General features: G+C 32.9%; 1 protein-coding gene across 2 annotated transcripts in view; it reads left to right on the forward strand.

Moving 5' to 3' along the window:
• sano (serrano) overlaps positions 1 to 17,803 on the forward strand; it is a 104,915-nt gene that overhangs the window by 29,609 nt on the left and 57,503 nt on the right. The window contains exon 3 of one of the 2 annotated variants that reach the window (XM_053764038.1): positions 7,440 to 7,466. The exons of the other annotated variant lie outside the window; for it this stretch is intronic. The gene's annotated coding sequence lies outside the window, so the exon portion shown is untranslated. The remainder of the gene's footprint in view (positions 1 to 7,439; positions 7,467 to 17,803) is intronic. 2 annotated transcript variants of the gene reach the window in all.

Consider the following 17,803-nt stretch of genomic DNA (forward strand, 5'->3'; position numbering starts at 1 on the left):
ACATATTTCTTTATTCATTTGGATGTGATAACTTTTGTCAGCGTGTCATTGTCGAACGGTCAGTGGTTGAATATCGATATTTTAATATTGTAATCGTCGACCATTCAATATATTTATTACAGCACTAGTGTAACGATAAACTCACTGGTTTCTAGACAGAATGCTGTTTGGCCAGCTTAATGCTAATACTTTATGATCAATAATTTTAAGGGTTAAGTAGTTATAATGCTAAATATTGTAAGTGATTATCGAGTATTGAAATAAATTTCGTCATTAGTTTCAGTGTTGGGAATTACTGTCAGCGTTGGTTTTGCCACGTTCATAAATGAATTTTGTAACGTACGACTAACTAACTCAACTAACCAGCTAAGCTAACTAACTGTTAAGGCTTTGTGTTCCTTAATCATCTCGTACGACATTCGCGGGACGATATAGAGTGGTCCTATTCTAGGGCGGAACCACACCGTGCAAATACAAAACAAAGTTTATTATTTAGATATTATTTATTATTTCACTATTCCCTTGATCGTCTTGCGCCAAACACCGATCAATAATGATTTTCAACCACTTTGATTTGATATGATCGGTAAATCATTTGTCTGACTTTTGATTTAAGTTTTGAACTCTAGAATCGAATAGGGTGCTTTAAATCGAGTCGCAATCATATCAACTATCTCCGATAGTTGGTGCCATCAAGGTCTGCGCCATCACGATGTCATTTAACCAGTTGACCGGCCACTTTCAAACAAAAGGATTTAAGATGATGTATTCAGTCCGCCAAAGTAAAATGGACGACACGGTACGAGGCATTATTCAATCTGATAACTAGGCCATGGTAACTGACATTTTTTTTATACCTGTTCGTCCCACTGCTGGGCAAAAGTCTCCCCTAGTCAGATGCCAAATTCAACCAAGCGGTGACGGCAACTGACATATTATGTCTAATATATATATAAATTTTAAAAAAATCATATTTTTATGTGCCCCAAAGAATGAAACAATAACTGGGATGGGTAGACCTTAATGCCAATTGTATTATGTATTTGTGCACTGTAACTAAACTAGCTTTTTAGCTTTTTGAAAATGAAATTCTAGAATATTGAGAATGAGCAACAAAAATTACATTTAAAAATTCGAGATCAAACGTATTTTACTTTCTTGTAAATTTTGATCATATTTTTATAACAATTTTAATACAAAGAGATTTAAATAACAATATTGTTAACATATTGCAATAAAACTTAGAGTAACATACTATTAATTTGAAAGGCGATAATACCTCGTTAATTGATATGATCGTATAAAAAAATAATCCCATGAGGCGATCACAGCAGTGCACATATCACCTTAACCAGTTAATCACGTCCACTTTCAAACAAAAGAATATTAAACAATGATCTATCGATTGATAGCATTAGAAATTTAGTTATTGGGGCTAATCATACTGATCTGAAAACTGGTTATTACTCATATAATGATAAAGGCTATTTTATATTTATTGAGAACTAGATGTTTCCGGGGGCTTCGCTCCCGTGAGAATTTTGAGATAAAATATAGTAATCTTGGATAATGTACTTTTCTAATGGTGAAAGAATTTTTGAAATCGGTTCAGTGGTTTCGGAGATTGCCCGTTTCAAACATACAAACAAACACATAAACGCTTATAACAATAATATAGTATAGTATATCATCTATACTATAGATGAGTATAACTAATTTGCCTATGTTTATTCTCTCTCATCTCGAAGCCCAGCATTCGCTGTCCTACATTTGCCTATATTTAACGAGTAAAAAATCGAAAGGTAAAATGAAAAGATTGTCATATCGCGAATAGAAGGTAAGATCTACACCAATACATATACAGTCTTTTTTGGTCTGCCTTTAGGCCATTTCTGCTGCACCTCACCTCACCTCGGTGGCGCAGTGCTTGCCTCTGAACCGAGAGGTCCCGGGTTCGATCCCCGGTCGGGTCATAATGGATAATGGTCTTTTTCTGATTGGCCGAAGTCTTGGATGTTTATCTATATGTGTATATGTTATAGAATATAATATGGTATCGATGAGTTTGTATCCCTTAACACAAGTCTCGAACTTACTTTGGGTCTAGGTCAATCTTTGTGATTTATCATTATATATTTATTTATTTATTTGTTTATTTACAAATCAAATAGAAAGGAAATTTCTTCTTGATGTTTTCCTTTACCAGAAACAAATGGTGGTCAGTGGTGAATATGTATGCATCCGTCAATGCAGACGTTGGCCGCCCTAATGGAGTCTAGGCAACCCAGTTGTTAATGTCAAAAGTATTAAAAATTGAAGATAATATATGAGAAGTATTATAACATCCTATGTTATTTATATTCCACTCCGGAATCCTCCAGAAATAGTACAAAACATGGATCAGACACGTAGACCGATCATTCCGGAGGGAGATTGGTATACAAAACCATGTGCCATGAGTAAAATTTGAGAGACGGCTATCTCTCAAATTCTCCATGATTTTTCATCAAGCCTATTTTGTATGAGAGAAGAATTTGTTTTTGTCATTTTTGACAAAAAATTAACTTTAATGAACTTAAATCAACCTTTGGTTTGGTTCCAATGGGGTCACAATTTGGAAATTCAGTATTTTGCAAGAATTTTAATGTAAGTTCTAAAATAGTTAAGATACTTATTTGTGTTGTGATATACATACTTTTGGCATAGATTTCTTTGTAAACCAACTCAGTTTGACCTATAGATATAGAATATAACCGACGTTGTTTCATCATCAAAGCCAGCTCAAAAATATTCTGCTGTGGAAAAAAATCATGTATACCTAATTCGATATTTCTCGTAAACAAACGTATGTACTGTCTGACCCTGGTTAAAGTTGTATCACGTAAGTACCATAAACGGAGCCGCGTGGGCGAACTAGTCTTGAAATTAACAAGACACGGGCCTTTGTTATGCATTCCAGTGATTTTATGGTTATATGCTTCCTGATTTTACCAATCTAATTGCATATAGAAGGTTCTATGGTACAGTCTACAGCACATATAATTGAACAACCCAACATGAAGTTTACAATGAATTCGGATAGGTTGATGTGCTATTGGCTGTACCAGGTCCAGGTTTTAATACAATTCTATTACAGTACAATGACATGTCACACGTGTCTATTTAGGATTATCATGTAGGTACCAATCTTTCGACGGGAGCACAGACGCGGGTCGCAGCTAGCATTGATTATATTGTGTGTCAATAGCTGTTGCAACAGGATTATCGTTTCGAATACAATCGCCAACGAAAACAAAAAGATAGCTTTTAACTTGAAACTCTTACTAGATAACAAAATTATGTGAAAGTGAGTCTGTTTGTTTGTTCCACTTTCTCGCCTGAGCCGTTAAGCGCTGTAAAGCGCCATACACACGTGGTTTAAAAAACTATTACACGAAATAGTTTAAATGTTTATATTCTATTTACATTATTTGAATCCTAACTAATATTACAAAAGCTTTTGTTTGTGCTTCTTCAGGTATGTCTACTCAACTAAACTCCTTGAAATTTTCAAAAGATTGAAGTAGGAGAAAGACATAGGCTACTTTTAGAAGAGGAGAAAGGAGAAAGACATACCTATCTCCTACTCCCGGGAAACTTACTGCTCTTGTGGGAAATTAACGCGGGCGAAGCTAAGGGCAAAATCTACCCTTTATGAAATTTAATATTTATAACTATTTTTATTATTTTATTTATTATATTTTTTAATTTAATTAAATATATTTAATTTTTTGTTCATTATGAACTTAATTAAGCTGTGAATAAAGTTGTGGGTTACACAATTATATACACATACATATTTAATTTATATTTTAATTAAGACTTTATTTTGTAACTGTTTGTTAATCCGTAATAAAATAAAAATAAAATAATTAAATACTGAAAATCTATATTATTATATTCAATTTCAAAACATATTATATTTATTTATGAATTAGGGAATATATTTTTAATATATATTCTTCAATGTATACTTAAACATACAAAACATTTTTATAAAAGTGGAACAAAAGTCACTGATAAATATATAACAGTGAGATTTTTCAATAAAATGTATAATTAACCAACCGTTTAACTTTCTAACTACCTGCCCACGCATATTAAAAGAGGTTAATGTTGTAGAAGATTCACTTTTGTAAATTCTGATACTTATTAATTAAGATGTGTTAATTTATTCGATAGTGTTAATTGATTTTATTTTTAACTACATTCCATTTTTCACATTATTTAAAATATTTTTTCATCCACATTATTATATATTTTTCTATCTTGTCTATGCGTTTCGATTTTGAGATTCGACAACACAATAAGATTTTGTAGCCAAATGCTTACTATCGCCCTTCGCCGACTTTATATTAATTTCAAGGAATCTGTAGCACCATGCCATTTTCTCTCTCTTTCTGTCTCTCTTTCTCTTTTATCTAAGCGCATTCCCGATTTCTTCAAATTCAAATTCAAAATTCTTTATTCAATTTAGGATGATATACATCACTTATTGACGTCAAAAATTACTTAAACTAAGTCTACTGTCGGCTTCCAAAGCGCAGATGAAGAAGAAGCGGCGCAACAAACTTCACCGCTGCCTTTTCTCCAAGGACTTCAATTAACAAATATAGGTCTTATACATATATTAAAAATTAGGAGGACGAATTTACATCATTATTAAAATTGTCAAAATTTGAATGAATAAATAAAATAAAAGTTGAATCTTCTTTAGCCATAATGAGTCTGAGCCCGTTGGCCGTTTAAATATGATTACAATCGGAATAAATATATATTTAGATGCGTTTTGATTGGCATTTTAAAAATGTAAATGATTATTTCGTGAATATTGTATTGGACCTATTAATTTTTTTCTATAATCAACAACTGTCAAAATATTATACTCACGCATGTAACATTTTAACATACCATTTGACAGACAGCTATATGGGCAGTATGTTACGAACTAGTTACAACCATTTTTGTTTGTTATTCTGTCTTTGTTATATAATATTATATTATATTTCAATCCGGCCGAATGACGACGACCTCTATGGCGCAGTGGTAAAGTGCTTGCCTCTGAACCGAGAGGTCCCGGGTTCGATCCCCGGTCGGGTCATGATGGAAATAGATCTTTTTCTGATTGGCCCGAGTCTTGGATGTTTATCTATATATGTACCTACCTATATGTTATAAAATTGAGTACAGTTAGTATCCCATAACACAAGTCTAAAACTTACTTTGGGGCTAACTCAATCTGTGTAGGTAATTTGTCCTAATTTATTTATTTATATTTAATCGGCAATTTTTAAATTTAATTTGTCTTTTGCTTTTTTTTAAGACAATATTTATTCGCGCATCACGCAAAAGCTACTGAATAGAATTTATGTATAGCGGAAGGACTAACTTAAAATCTGGGGGCTTACCATCATCTCTTATTCTGATCTGCATCGCAAATTCGTACCATCTAGTTAGTTTTCAGTATGAATACGATTCATTTTAGGTTCCTATCATTTGAATCGTTCCGTAAGAGTTGATGGTAGGCCTGCTGGTATAAGTTTCATCAGTCGTAAGTCATAAGTCGCTTAGATCCCGAGATATCGATAATAATGTAAACTTATGAACGGACGCACGAAATTATTAACGCTAGTACAAGTATAACTATTTTGTATAAAACCACGCAATATCTATGACAGTTACCAAACATGTACACTGTATTGTACAGCCACTAATGTATCACACACTAGAAGTATAATTTCTGTACACGGTCTACAATTTTGGAACATAATATGCTATGTGCAATATAATGACCAGGTGTTTCACATAAACGCTTATGCTTACGCTAAATATTATACCGATCATAGAAGTAGAACTTAATAGATATCACTAAGTTATCCTTTCAGAACACAAATTATATAGCACCCAAGGTCAAGGTACCTATTCCATGTTGAACACCGATCAAATTGCTTCATAAAAAAAAACTTATTTTATGATAAATATATTAATATTTATGAGCTCAAAGCAAATATAGTGTGTACATTTAGATGACACAATTCATGAAATAAATTTATCTATTTATATATTTAAATTTATTTACAATCCCAACTAATTCTTTAACCAGTTAGAATAGAAAATATTTTATTTAAAAAAATATTTTTTTTCGCTAAGAAATAAAAGAAATTAATACAAATGTGAAGTGACTCTAGTGTTCGGGAATAAAGCGCCATAAGGCTGATTTTGAAAGTTTCAAGATTTTCAAGTTTCAAGTTTCAACAACGAATGAAACACAAATAACTTCATCCACTCACAATCACAGAGGATCATTTCCCAATCAATGTGTCATTCACAATTACAGTAATTTATTCCATATTGTGTAACGCATGGAAAACTGTCACATCTAGTAATCACGATCCGTGTTGGATAATTACAAGTTTGTCGGTCAGCTCGGCCACGTGGCCCGAAATGAGGTCATGCTCTTTCACTTTCGATCACAAAAAAATACATGCAGTGACTTTTCCAGTTTTTCAAGGACATATGAGTTTTTTTTAATACTGCCAAACAAGCATGCGACAAGTTGGGAAGTGGTCACCGCAGCCTATTCGCCAGGGTGTTACCGTCCCGGAGTTTTGTGATTGGTTTATCATTTGGTTTTGTATGTATTTGGCATATATACAATTCATACTTTTCATAGGTACTAATATAATGCTAAAATTGGCTATGTCAGTCACCTATGTCAGCTCACGAACGTTCGTCTCAGTAGCCAGATACCAAGTCGCTGTGGATGAAATCGGTCTGGATATGGATACTAATGTAATAAATGTGAAAGTCTATGTGTCTGCTTTCACGGCTAAATTGCTGGGCCGATTTTGGTGAAATTCTAAATAGATATAGTTAATGACACGAGGTCAAACATAAGCCAATGTTTGACCGCAGATGGAGCTACGAGTAACAACTAGTATGGAAGTAATTCAACCAAAGTGTCATGTTATTCATAGTAATTCATCAGCATCGTCTGCGAGAACGGCTGGTAAATATAACCTTGTGGAAATAAACAATTGTGAATTGCCCAAAGATTTTAGAATAAAAGGAACACCCACTTTCACTTATTTAACTCAAACAAACCAATTATGTACAAACAGACACCGATTTTCTCAATTATATTGACGTAATCTAGCGTGGATGGCGTGAAAATTGAGTTATTAAAATCATGCAAGAATTTAATGATTTTGATTGTTAGAAAAAAATTGATAATTTTGAATTGGGGTCAGTTGCAAATGGGGTCGAATAATATTTATAATACTAAACTAAAATTCTGGGTTTCTTCCCAGTTGATTGACTTGTAGATATGTCCGCCTTTTGTTTACGTAAGATCTATGCAATGTTGAAAAGATTTTCTAAATAATATTTTTATTTTTCAGATCTGCCAATTTCGACTGTGTGAAAAGGTACGTCAAATTAAAGTACTTACTTTGAATTAAGTGAAAAATTATCTGTTTTTGGAAATGTCTATGTTGAAAGAGAATTTCAATAAGGACCTGAAAATCTAAGTTGGAAAATACTAGCTACCGCTACTTCGTTCGCGTGCGATTTGACAATTCGTTTGCATTGCAAGTTGGTTGCGATGCATTTTGTCATAAGAAAAAGTGTCTTATATGATTATAATTGTGATGAAACTATTACAAAGAATACGTGTGAAGCCGGGGCGTGGTGTGTGTTGCGAGTCAATCACATGTCGGCAAAAATTGCTTTTTCGAATTTGCGTACAATGGCCGACGAGTGTAGTAACATTAATTTATTCATAGTACTGATAGTACAGTCGCATACATAATCATGTTCTAAGATTAATTTATTATTACGAAATGTTGTGTAATCGCGTAATCATCTTTATGTGTCGCTATACTAAGCTACAGGTTAATGTACTTACTACAAAATGTAACGACTGTAAACGTGCTTTATGTTAAATACTCGTAAATAAATACATAAATCTTCTTTTTATCCCACTTCCCACTAATATTATAAATGCGAAAGTTTTGTTGTTTGTCAGGATGTTTGGTGTACGGGTAGATACAAATCGTGTAGTCAACTGTGACCACATTGTACCTCTATATATAATAGTATAATTATAAAACTACTAATACTATAATTTGCAATAAATTTATTTATCTAGCGTGGCATAATTTATCTAGATATTTTTTATTTTATTCCAGATTACATAAACACAATAACATATTTTGATTTGAGAAATGAAATTTATTGTATTTACAACTTAGATATATAATTACAGGCTAATCCAATTAATTAACCTAACAAATTCATACTAATGATAGGTATATAAACAAAAAAATAGTAAAGGTAGTGAAATCACTCATGATACAATCAAATACAATGGGTGCACTAGTGTGCGGCTAAATTTGAATAATAAGATCCATTTTCAATTTGTGAGTATTTAGTTATGCGTCTGACTGTACCGCGTCTCGTGTATGAAGGCGTCGATGCCAGATCTGACGCGCATGCAACCATAATCATTATGTTACGGTCATAATTACGATTATGCAAGCCACGGCAAAATCGATCGATTCTATTTCAGTCTCCATGAGCCTTGTAAAATTTTAATAACATTTTAAAGGCAAGTTTAATATTCTGGATGCCTTGTAAGAAGAGTAAAAGAAGGGCTGTATAAAAAATACACTAAAACTACTTCTTAATAGTTAAAAGATTGCCTGGAAGAAATTGGCTATTCGACTGGGTAAAATATAAAATGTACGAAGGTTTTTAGATGATCAAACACGATATCTAAATGTCACTTTCATTGATCAGTTTATAATTACGAGATTTACTATTTTTTCGGTCTCTCGGAATAAGTATTTTGCGGCGTCTGTCTGTCTGTTCGCGATAAACAAACAATTTACGGATTTTATTGCGCTTTTCACCAATAGATAGTGTCAGTTCTAAGGAAGGTTCGGGTGAATAATTTATTATGTGTGTAATAAAGGGTATTGTATTGTATAATATTTTATCTAGTATTCTCTTTCTTGTTATTTAATTTTTAGACCTTCTCGCCACTTTCTGTTCGTCACTCTGTCGGTTAACTGGTGGAAAAGACCCTTAGCTGTCTTTTAGTTTTTTTGTAGTATAATTAAGCAAATAAAGTTAATAGACGTTATAAAATATTTCACAAAAATTATGTACAAAAATGTTTAACTTTAACGGAATATTAGACAACTTAGCGAAAGTCCTATTTCACAATACGCCCGCAACGTAATGTTTAGTCATCGGAATAACAATTATGAATAATACCATTGTCTTTATTCAAGAGAAAGGGCGTGAAAATTGGTGCACCAGCGAAAGTTGACATTTCGACAAATGCTAATACGTCTATACGAGTATTGTGATAGCAAAAGTGTATTGTATTGTAAGCTTTCGTAATCTCGATCAAGTTATATTGACAATATATTCCTCTACTAGCAGGGCCCCGGGGCTTCACTGCCGTGGGAATTTCGGGATAAAAAGTACTCTATGTGTTATTCCAGGTAACGTCCTATCCGTGTACCAAATAACACAACAATCGATCCTGTAGATTTTGCGTGAAAGAGTAACAAACATAAATACATGCATCCTCACAAACTTTCACATTTATAATATTAGTGGGATAGGATAGTTTATTACCACTATACGAATATATTTCTCCTATTTGTTGAAACTCCAAAAATCCCGGGCGTAACCTCACTCATCTCCGCATGCTCCTGGCTTCGTTCGGTACCGAACGGTAAAAAATTACGTTAAAACCTGCGTAGAAAATTCTTAGTTACCTCTTACGACATCCACGAGATAATATTTTCAATTCACAAGTCAAAAACCGGGCGTAAACTCAATGCCTGCACTTGTCCAGTGCAGTGGTCAACAAGCCTGACTTCCGCGCGACGAGTTTCGGTTAGTATGAACTCGATAAATTAAATCTAAAAGATACAATTTGGTGATGCAGTGATTAACTGAGATAGAAAAGTTCGAAAAGGTTCGAATCGTACTCGTGCCACATAAGTTTTTTACACCAATCATCAAAGAGCGTTAAATTAATATGCTATAGAAGGCGGGATTCGTAAAAGTAATATCAGTTGCCTTTAGGCGACTTGAATTAAATCTGACACCAGTGTTAGCTAGCAATAACACACTCGGTAAGGAAGAAAGAAAAACAAAAACAAAAAAATTCTTCAGGAGATACACAAATAATTTAAAAATTAATTCATAATAATAATTCATAATGAATTTATTCATTGTGAGACATAGGTAAAACTCGCAGAATAAAATAAATAAGTATGAAAAAGCACAAACCAACTATTGTGAAATGAGTTATGAAAGTATCTCACTAAAAATATTCATGACAAAAATAGATGTAATCTTTATATTTTGCTGTCAAGTAAGTCAAAACGTCAAGGAGATAGATCTGTCAATTTGACAACTAGAATGTGAAAAATCACGTCCAATCACTACAATGTTTAGAATATGCAATAATACTCTTTATATAGCTACAGAAGTTCAATGACGTTATAAATCTAATTAGACATTCATAAAAAAGTTGAAGCACGCTAAATTGTTTTTTTTTTTCGATTTTCTTGTTATATGGTTTTGTGTTGTTCTGTCAATGTCAAATATTGTAAAACGATAGTCACAAATCATTATGAATAAGAGCGTATGTTAACAACATTTAGATGTCAGTTCAGATACAACGTCCCAAGGTGCTATTTTTTACTAACTATGGATCCCTAATAATGTAGTTTTTATATAGCCTATATTTAAAATTAAATTGTTTTTAAAATTGTTGTGTTGAAAAAAATATTATAAGAGAAGTCGATGATACTTATTATTTTATTTTCAGACACTATCGGCAAACTCAAAAGAAAGTAACGAAGTTTTTACAAGAGTTTTTATTTACACCAAGGAAAAACCAGCAATGTAAATGCTAAAGTTTGGCGAACTGTTTGCCGAGACACTGCACAAGTAATTTCAATTCGTGTAACGAGCCAATGCAAGCACAATTTAGCCGATGTTTAGATTCTGTCATGATCGTGCAAATTCTTGAAGGGACCACCACGGTTATGTTTAGACAGACAGAAATCAATATTGTGAATATCATCGATAATATTGTCGATGTCATTGATAATGTTAACTTGCGTCTTTGTATTGAGAGGTAATAATAATAATAAATGTAAATTATCAATGAGTTTTAATCAAGTTAGTGTAATCTTCGTAGAATTTATGTTACTCATATAATTGTTGTGTAGTCGTAAAAGTCATGTCAGATTCCTTTAGGTGATTTGAATAAAATTGTCATTATATAACATAAAAATAAAGCCCTCTGTCGCATTTGTCTATCTGTGTGTTTCTCTGTGTTTCGCGATAAACTCAAAAACTACTGCAGGGATTTTCACCAGATTTTCACCAATATCTATAGTGTGATTTCTGAGGAAGGTTTAGGAGTATAATTTATTCTATATTTACCCGGGCGAAGCCGGGACGGGCCGCTAGTTAACAATAACACACTCGAAAAAAAGACGAAGCGAGTTAAGTGTCGTGCTGGCTGTGTTGTGTTATCCTCTAGTATTTCTCTTGCAGTTCAATGAATTCTACTAACAGTGCGCTTGCGACGCCATAGCATTACTGGCCCAAACCTGTGGTTAATGAAAACGCTTCCTCGGCTACCGTGTACTGGACTAGTATCAGTTTCCTTATTACTAGCTTTAGCATAGCGTTTAGTTGGAGCTTCTTCTAGCATTTGTTTATAAAGGGGGACACAAAAGACGGTATTTTATAAAATTACATATGAGTATTACTCGTATTTTGACTTGAAAATTATTTACAAACCTAAATATTAGCGTATATGTACTTGACGATGCGCATAAGCATACTTCAGGCCGTTCTGTCTTTATACGCTATGCCATTTGTCTTATTTATTCATTTTTTATTTCTTAATTTTGTTTGTACAGCAGGCCCACCAACTTTTGCGGATCGATTCCAATGCAAGTCAGTTCAATTTAGGAAATGAATGGCATTCATACTAAAAATTAACTCGATGGTACAAATTTGCGATGCAGATCTGTTGGGGTCGCAAAGTGCATGCGTTAAAAGCTGATGGTAAGCCCGTGTTATAAATCTTAGCAATAATGATGACAATTAGGCATCTGAAGATCATTTTACAACTATTTAAAAAAAGACTCCGCTATTTCCAAAAGTAATAACAATTTACAACAAATATAATTGTTTTTAATGTGATATTATTAAATATTTCCTGTGATCATTACCCCTTAGCAAAACGTACCAATGTTAAGAACCCCCTTCTAATACCATTAACTAGTTGGCAAAGTTATTTCTGTACCTACGCCAATAAAACAAATATATGTCTTTGTAATACAAGTGTCGAAGTTAAGTCGAAAATATATTATCTAGCTAGTCTTCGTCAAATCGTTAGTATTTGTATCTCAATGGTTTTCGATATATTATGTAAAATACATGCGGAAGTACTGCAGATTTAGCTAAGTGGTGATTTAGTCGGTACGGTTGACAAAATGAGCAGATTAGCATATAAAGTTTCATGTATTACGAGTATCTTATCTCTCGTGTATATTCTCACGGGTAGAACTATCTATCGTTTCATTTGTAACAAGTAATCTTTATCTTATTTCATAGGACTTGAAAGGTACACGTGGGAATTTAGGACCAATTTTTTTCATCATACATCTTTTTATTCAATAACTAGATATTGCCCGGGGCTTCGCTCCCGTGGGAATTTTGAGATAAAATATAGCCTATAGCAATCTTGGATAATGTAGGTACCTTTCTGATGGTGGAAGAATTTTTGAAATCGGTTCAGTAGTTTCGGGGATTACCCGCCTCAAACATAGAAACTCACAAACGCTTACCAATATTAGTATGGATGAATATATCGACATATAATAAAACTGTAAGACCAAATAAATCTGTACATCGAATATAAATAATAAAAATTACTTCGAAGGGATACAAGTAATGATTTTTGAAATACTGTATTTTATAAATATGGTACTAGGTGTTTAAATATACTTCAATTCTAGTAATAGAATAAACGAAAGTAATTGAAAGAAAAATATATTTCTAAAATCGACTTTTAGTAATTTTTGATGATGGGCTTAAAAATATGCTTATTACTTAACATTTTGTCTTAAATTGTATGAAGCGTATTTCTGAATTTGATGTATGTTAATGCCTAACACTAAATATTTTATATAAATTTAATTTTCTAGTTTGTAATTGTATTTTTCATTCTATTCTTACATATTATAAAACAAAGTCCTCTAACGCGTCTGTCTGTCTGTTCGTGATAAACTCAAAAATACTGCACGAATTTTCATACGGTTTTCACCAATAGATAATGAGTGCTTCCTGAGGATGGATTAGGGACATAATTTATTATGTTTCTGCCCAAACGAAGCCGGGACGGGCTGCTAGTATACAATAAATATCATTGTATTGTACATAAAAATAAACTTCTCCTATAGCGTACAAAATCCCAATGTTAGTAGTTTTTTAAATCAACTTCATCGAGCTGCCATTTTGATTACACAATCCATAAAAGGCAAAGGTGCACAATATAAACGACAGCTCCTTTAATTCGCACCAAACAATGTCGATATTGAAGTCTAAATTTATAAAATTATGCTGTTTAAAACCGATCCAGATAAGATCGGGATAATGTGAAAAAGAGAATTAAAACCAGATTTTTATGCCGATCCTACAAGGTGAGACCAGGGAAGTTAGGGCGACCACACGTTCGATTTATTTTGAAACAAATATATGTAGGGCACGGACTAATAATAGCCACACAGACAAATAATACAGATTTAGTTTGTTATTAAGTAAGTCCGAGACTTGTGTTATAGGATACTAAGTAAATGGTGAGTATGTACTGTTTTTATGTAACATATTCTACATACATTAACATCGAAGGTCAATCTGAAAATGTTATTTTCCATCTTGCCCTGGAATCAAAGTTCAAATCTTGAAACCTCTCTAATGTTCAGTATAATGTCGTCAAATCATACTAATTATTTGTGATAATAATTACTTTTACACTAGCAAAACTATTTTTTACTGGTGACAAGAATCATTGAAATAATAAAAATCATTAAAAGGTTTTATATTAAACATTTGCAACTAAAAATATAAATCAATACAATTACACATAATTAATTAATTGTAAAAATATTATGCAGGTACTCATTAAAATTTTAATTTAGATTAAATAATTTTTCGAACCACAATTTCTAAAGGCTGTGGCCACCCTAACGATCTGATGAAACCGTAATGGCGATCGCCTTACGTAGATCCTTGATAATAATTATGCGAGACTTTTTGTGGCGATTACTCTAACCAGTCAGTCCATATTACTTTTTTAATTTCACTCATAATCTTGAAAGAATAAGTGCTCATCTATTGGAAGGTATTGACAAGCGAATCTGACATTTTTTCCGTAATTTAAATTTTAAAATTCATATTTGGAATCGCCATTTTTGTTGACTTCGAATATGTGGGTAATAACACATTTTTGAAAAACGAATATCAGATCAATCTTTTCCGTGTGAAGGGTTTGCTTCCGTTTCGATGCGATTTTCTACAAAAACCTGCGTCGATGCGCAAGCGCCGATCTCGTACAAGTCAGACAAGATCAAGCTGCTTTCTACCATGTCTAGTTTTTCTCTCATGGTCGGGAGAAAATTATTGAGTGTCCATGATGTAGGGAAAAATACTATGAATTGCTTTTTTAACATGTGACGAATTCAATTTAGTTTTTCAATACTAATGAGTATGCGAGTTTTATAATTCGAGCAGTTCAAAGATTATTTTTAATAATAATTTATTATAATGTTTAAATGTTATTATTGTATTCACTATTTATTTCTCTCTGTATCCAAAGCGTGGCTGAATAACATTTTTTTAAATGACATTAATTTCAAGCCCCAATCTACTGAAAAGTATAAGCCCGTTAATCTATTATGGAATTATTTAAATACTCTGTTATAGTACAGAAATCTTTAGAAATCGGAAAGGTTAATTTACAAAAATATTCAGCTACACAATATGGCTGCTTATCGTTAAATCGATCTCCTCCTTCTAATTCAAATCTGTATTCCGTCAAATTTTCTAAAGATCTCATCTAGTTATTAAGTCATCATGGAAGCCAGTTAAAACGACGACTAATCACCAGAAATTAGGAAAGCATGGTTACATTACAGCATCAATACGGTAGCCGATATTGTAATAACTACCAGTTTGTACAATGTAATATCTAGGAAGTATGCTTAAGATGCTTCGGGATTAATCTGCGGGAAAATCTGTGGTTCTTCAAAGGTTTTCTACGTGAGTATAACATGGTGTATTAAAGATGCTGGCACACAAAATGCTTAATTGAATTAAAACTATATTTAGGTATTATTTATTATTTTTTTGTTAGATCAATAATGCTTAATATTATGCTGCGTGGATCAACTTTTAAATATACTTCCAGTCATCAAACACCTTTATATATACTGTTGTGGGTACAATTAAACATGGCGGTCATTAACAGGGTCATTGAGTAATCAATATATCACCTAAATATATTCAAACCGACTTCAATCGTCTCCTACCTATTGTAAGTAATAGCAATAGTACTACTAGATACTACAAACATTTTAGAAGTTCGCCAACTTTCTCTGCTCTAAAAATAAGTGCTCTCCATTTAATATCTTCCGTACTTCGAGTACATCGGCTGTGATGCCTCTGCTCTTCGTGTCCGTGTAAAAATTTATCTAGTTTTGAAAGTTAAGGCACTCTTCCTTACAGTTAAACATAACAGTCTAACAATTTTTTTTTCATTTAAAAAATTTAAAAAAAGAATAGGTACACGGGAATTGGACCTGTCAAAAAGCATATAAAAACTTTACTGTTTCAATCCAACCCACGTCAACTACATCAATTATTAAAGAGCCATCATTACTCTCATTTACTAGTAATTAATCTTGATTAAATCCTACAAGTAGGCACGTTATATATTACAGATGTGTCATCTACAACTTTTTATCGTTAGCTTTTTTCTTCATGAACTTTTTTCGACGAGCACCTTGGCCATATGTATTAAGTTTTTATAATAGTTGGTACAGTATATAAAAACTAATCTATTACTCATAGTATTACACAATACTAAGCCACTTCACAAACTAATATGTACGACAAGCAGGACAAAATTTTATCAACCTACTCGTGACTAATTTCTTGCTACTACCAAGTTTTTTTTCACAGAAGTTTCTAACATTAATCTGTCTTTTTATCGGTCAGCATGACAGCATTTAGAAAATAATTTATTGAGTCTGAAACGTTTCTCCGACAATTGCTTCGTCTACGAACGTTTCGCCGATAGAATAGAGGACATTCTGTCGGCGAAGCGTTCGCAGATGAAGGGTTCTGTCGTTCAAACGCCCGACGTCGAAACATTCTGTCCACGAAACGTTCGTAGACGAAGCAATTGTCGGAGAACCGTTTCAGACTCAATTTGGCTTTCTATTCTTTTTTGTAGAATCGAAATATTTTAATTGAAATGGCAACTTGGAGATTAGGGACGAAGCGCATATTTAAAATTAGAAGTTTAGTCCCACAAAACATTTTTTTAAAGGACGAAACGCCTACTATACTAACTCACAAAAGTAAAAAAAAAGCGATCCAGTACTAGTATGCAGGTTCGTTACCAGGCGGCGTAGTGTCAACGACCGGCATCCAACGTGATCAGAATTCGATTCCTGCCGTTAATTTTTATGACAACCCATATCTATTGTAACCCGGCGGGTTTTGCATGAGAAATTCACTACATCTTATGTACAGTCGGCGGCAGATAAACCTGACCTCCGTGATAGTAAGTCACTTAGGTGACAGATTAGGTTTGTCTGTCATTTATACTGCACAGATCTTTGTGCTGTGGTAATAAATAGAACTTAGGGTTGCCACTATAAAACCATATATAAAAAGCCATATTAAAAGTGATAGTTATCGAATCTATCGCTAATCTAGCTATTCTATCGATAGCTCAAAACGGCAAACTACAAATCTAAGACAACTTTAACGTCATCAGCGTCAGCGGCGCGCCGGTTAAAATCAACGTCAAATTTGTCGGTGTAACTCATCCTAAGTTAACATTTCCAGTATTTCTTTATAATCAAATAATTTTATCTTTGGATAATTTTTCCTGAAATCGAATGGTCCAGTTCAAATCTGTGTGTATCGATAAAAAATTGATCATAACAGCATGACGTAACGTATCGAATCAGTTCATCGACTTTGATCGCAGTGCAAAAAGTCAGATACGTGAAATATTACAGCCTTGATTTTGTTGATCTAACGAAACATCTTGTTCACTTTTTGTGTACAGCCAACAGCAAATGAACTTTACCAAATTCATTATAAACTCGCCCTTATTACCTGGCATAATGATCCATGCATAACTTGCTATGTGGTACGATCGACCTATAAATATCTCTAATTTATGAATCAATAGGAGATATTTATTATGGATTATATTTATTGTGCCCGTTGCCAGCGGCTTCGTCCGTGGCCAAAAAGTATTTACTGTTTTAATACATACCTATGCCAAATTTCGTTTCGTTCAATATACTTATTTTTATCTCTAAATTAATTTTCCCAAGGCCGAAGTAAAAGCTAGACTTATTTATATATAAAACACAAAATACAGTTAAAATACAGTATTGTAAGATAGTTTTGAATA

This window comes from Plodia interpunctella, chromosome 25, assembly GCF_027563975.2.
Source record: "Plodia interpunctella isolate USDA-ARS_2022_Savannah chromosome 25, ilPloInte3.2, whole genome shotgun sequence".
Classification (NCBI taxonomy): Eukaryota; Metazoa; Arthropoda; class Insecta; order Lepidoptera; family Pyralidae; genus Plodia; species Plodia interpunctella.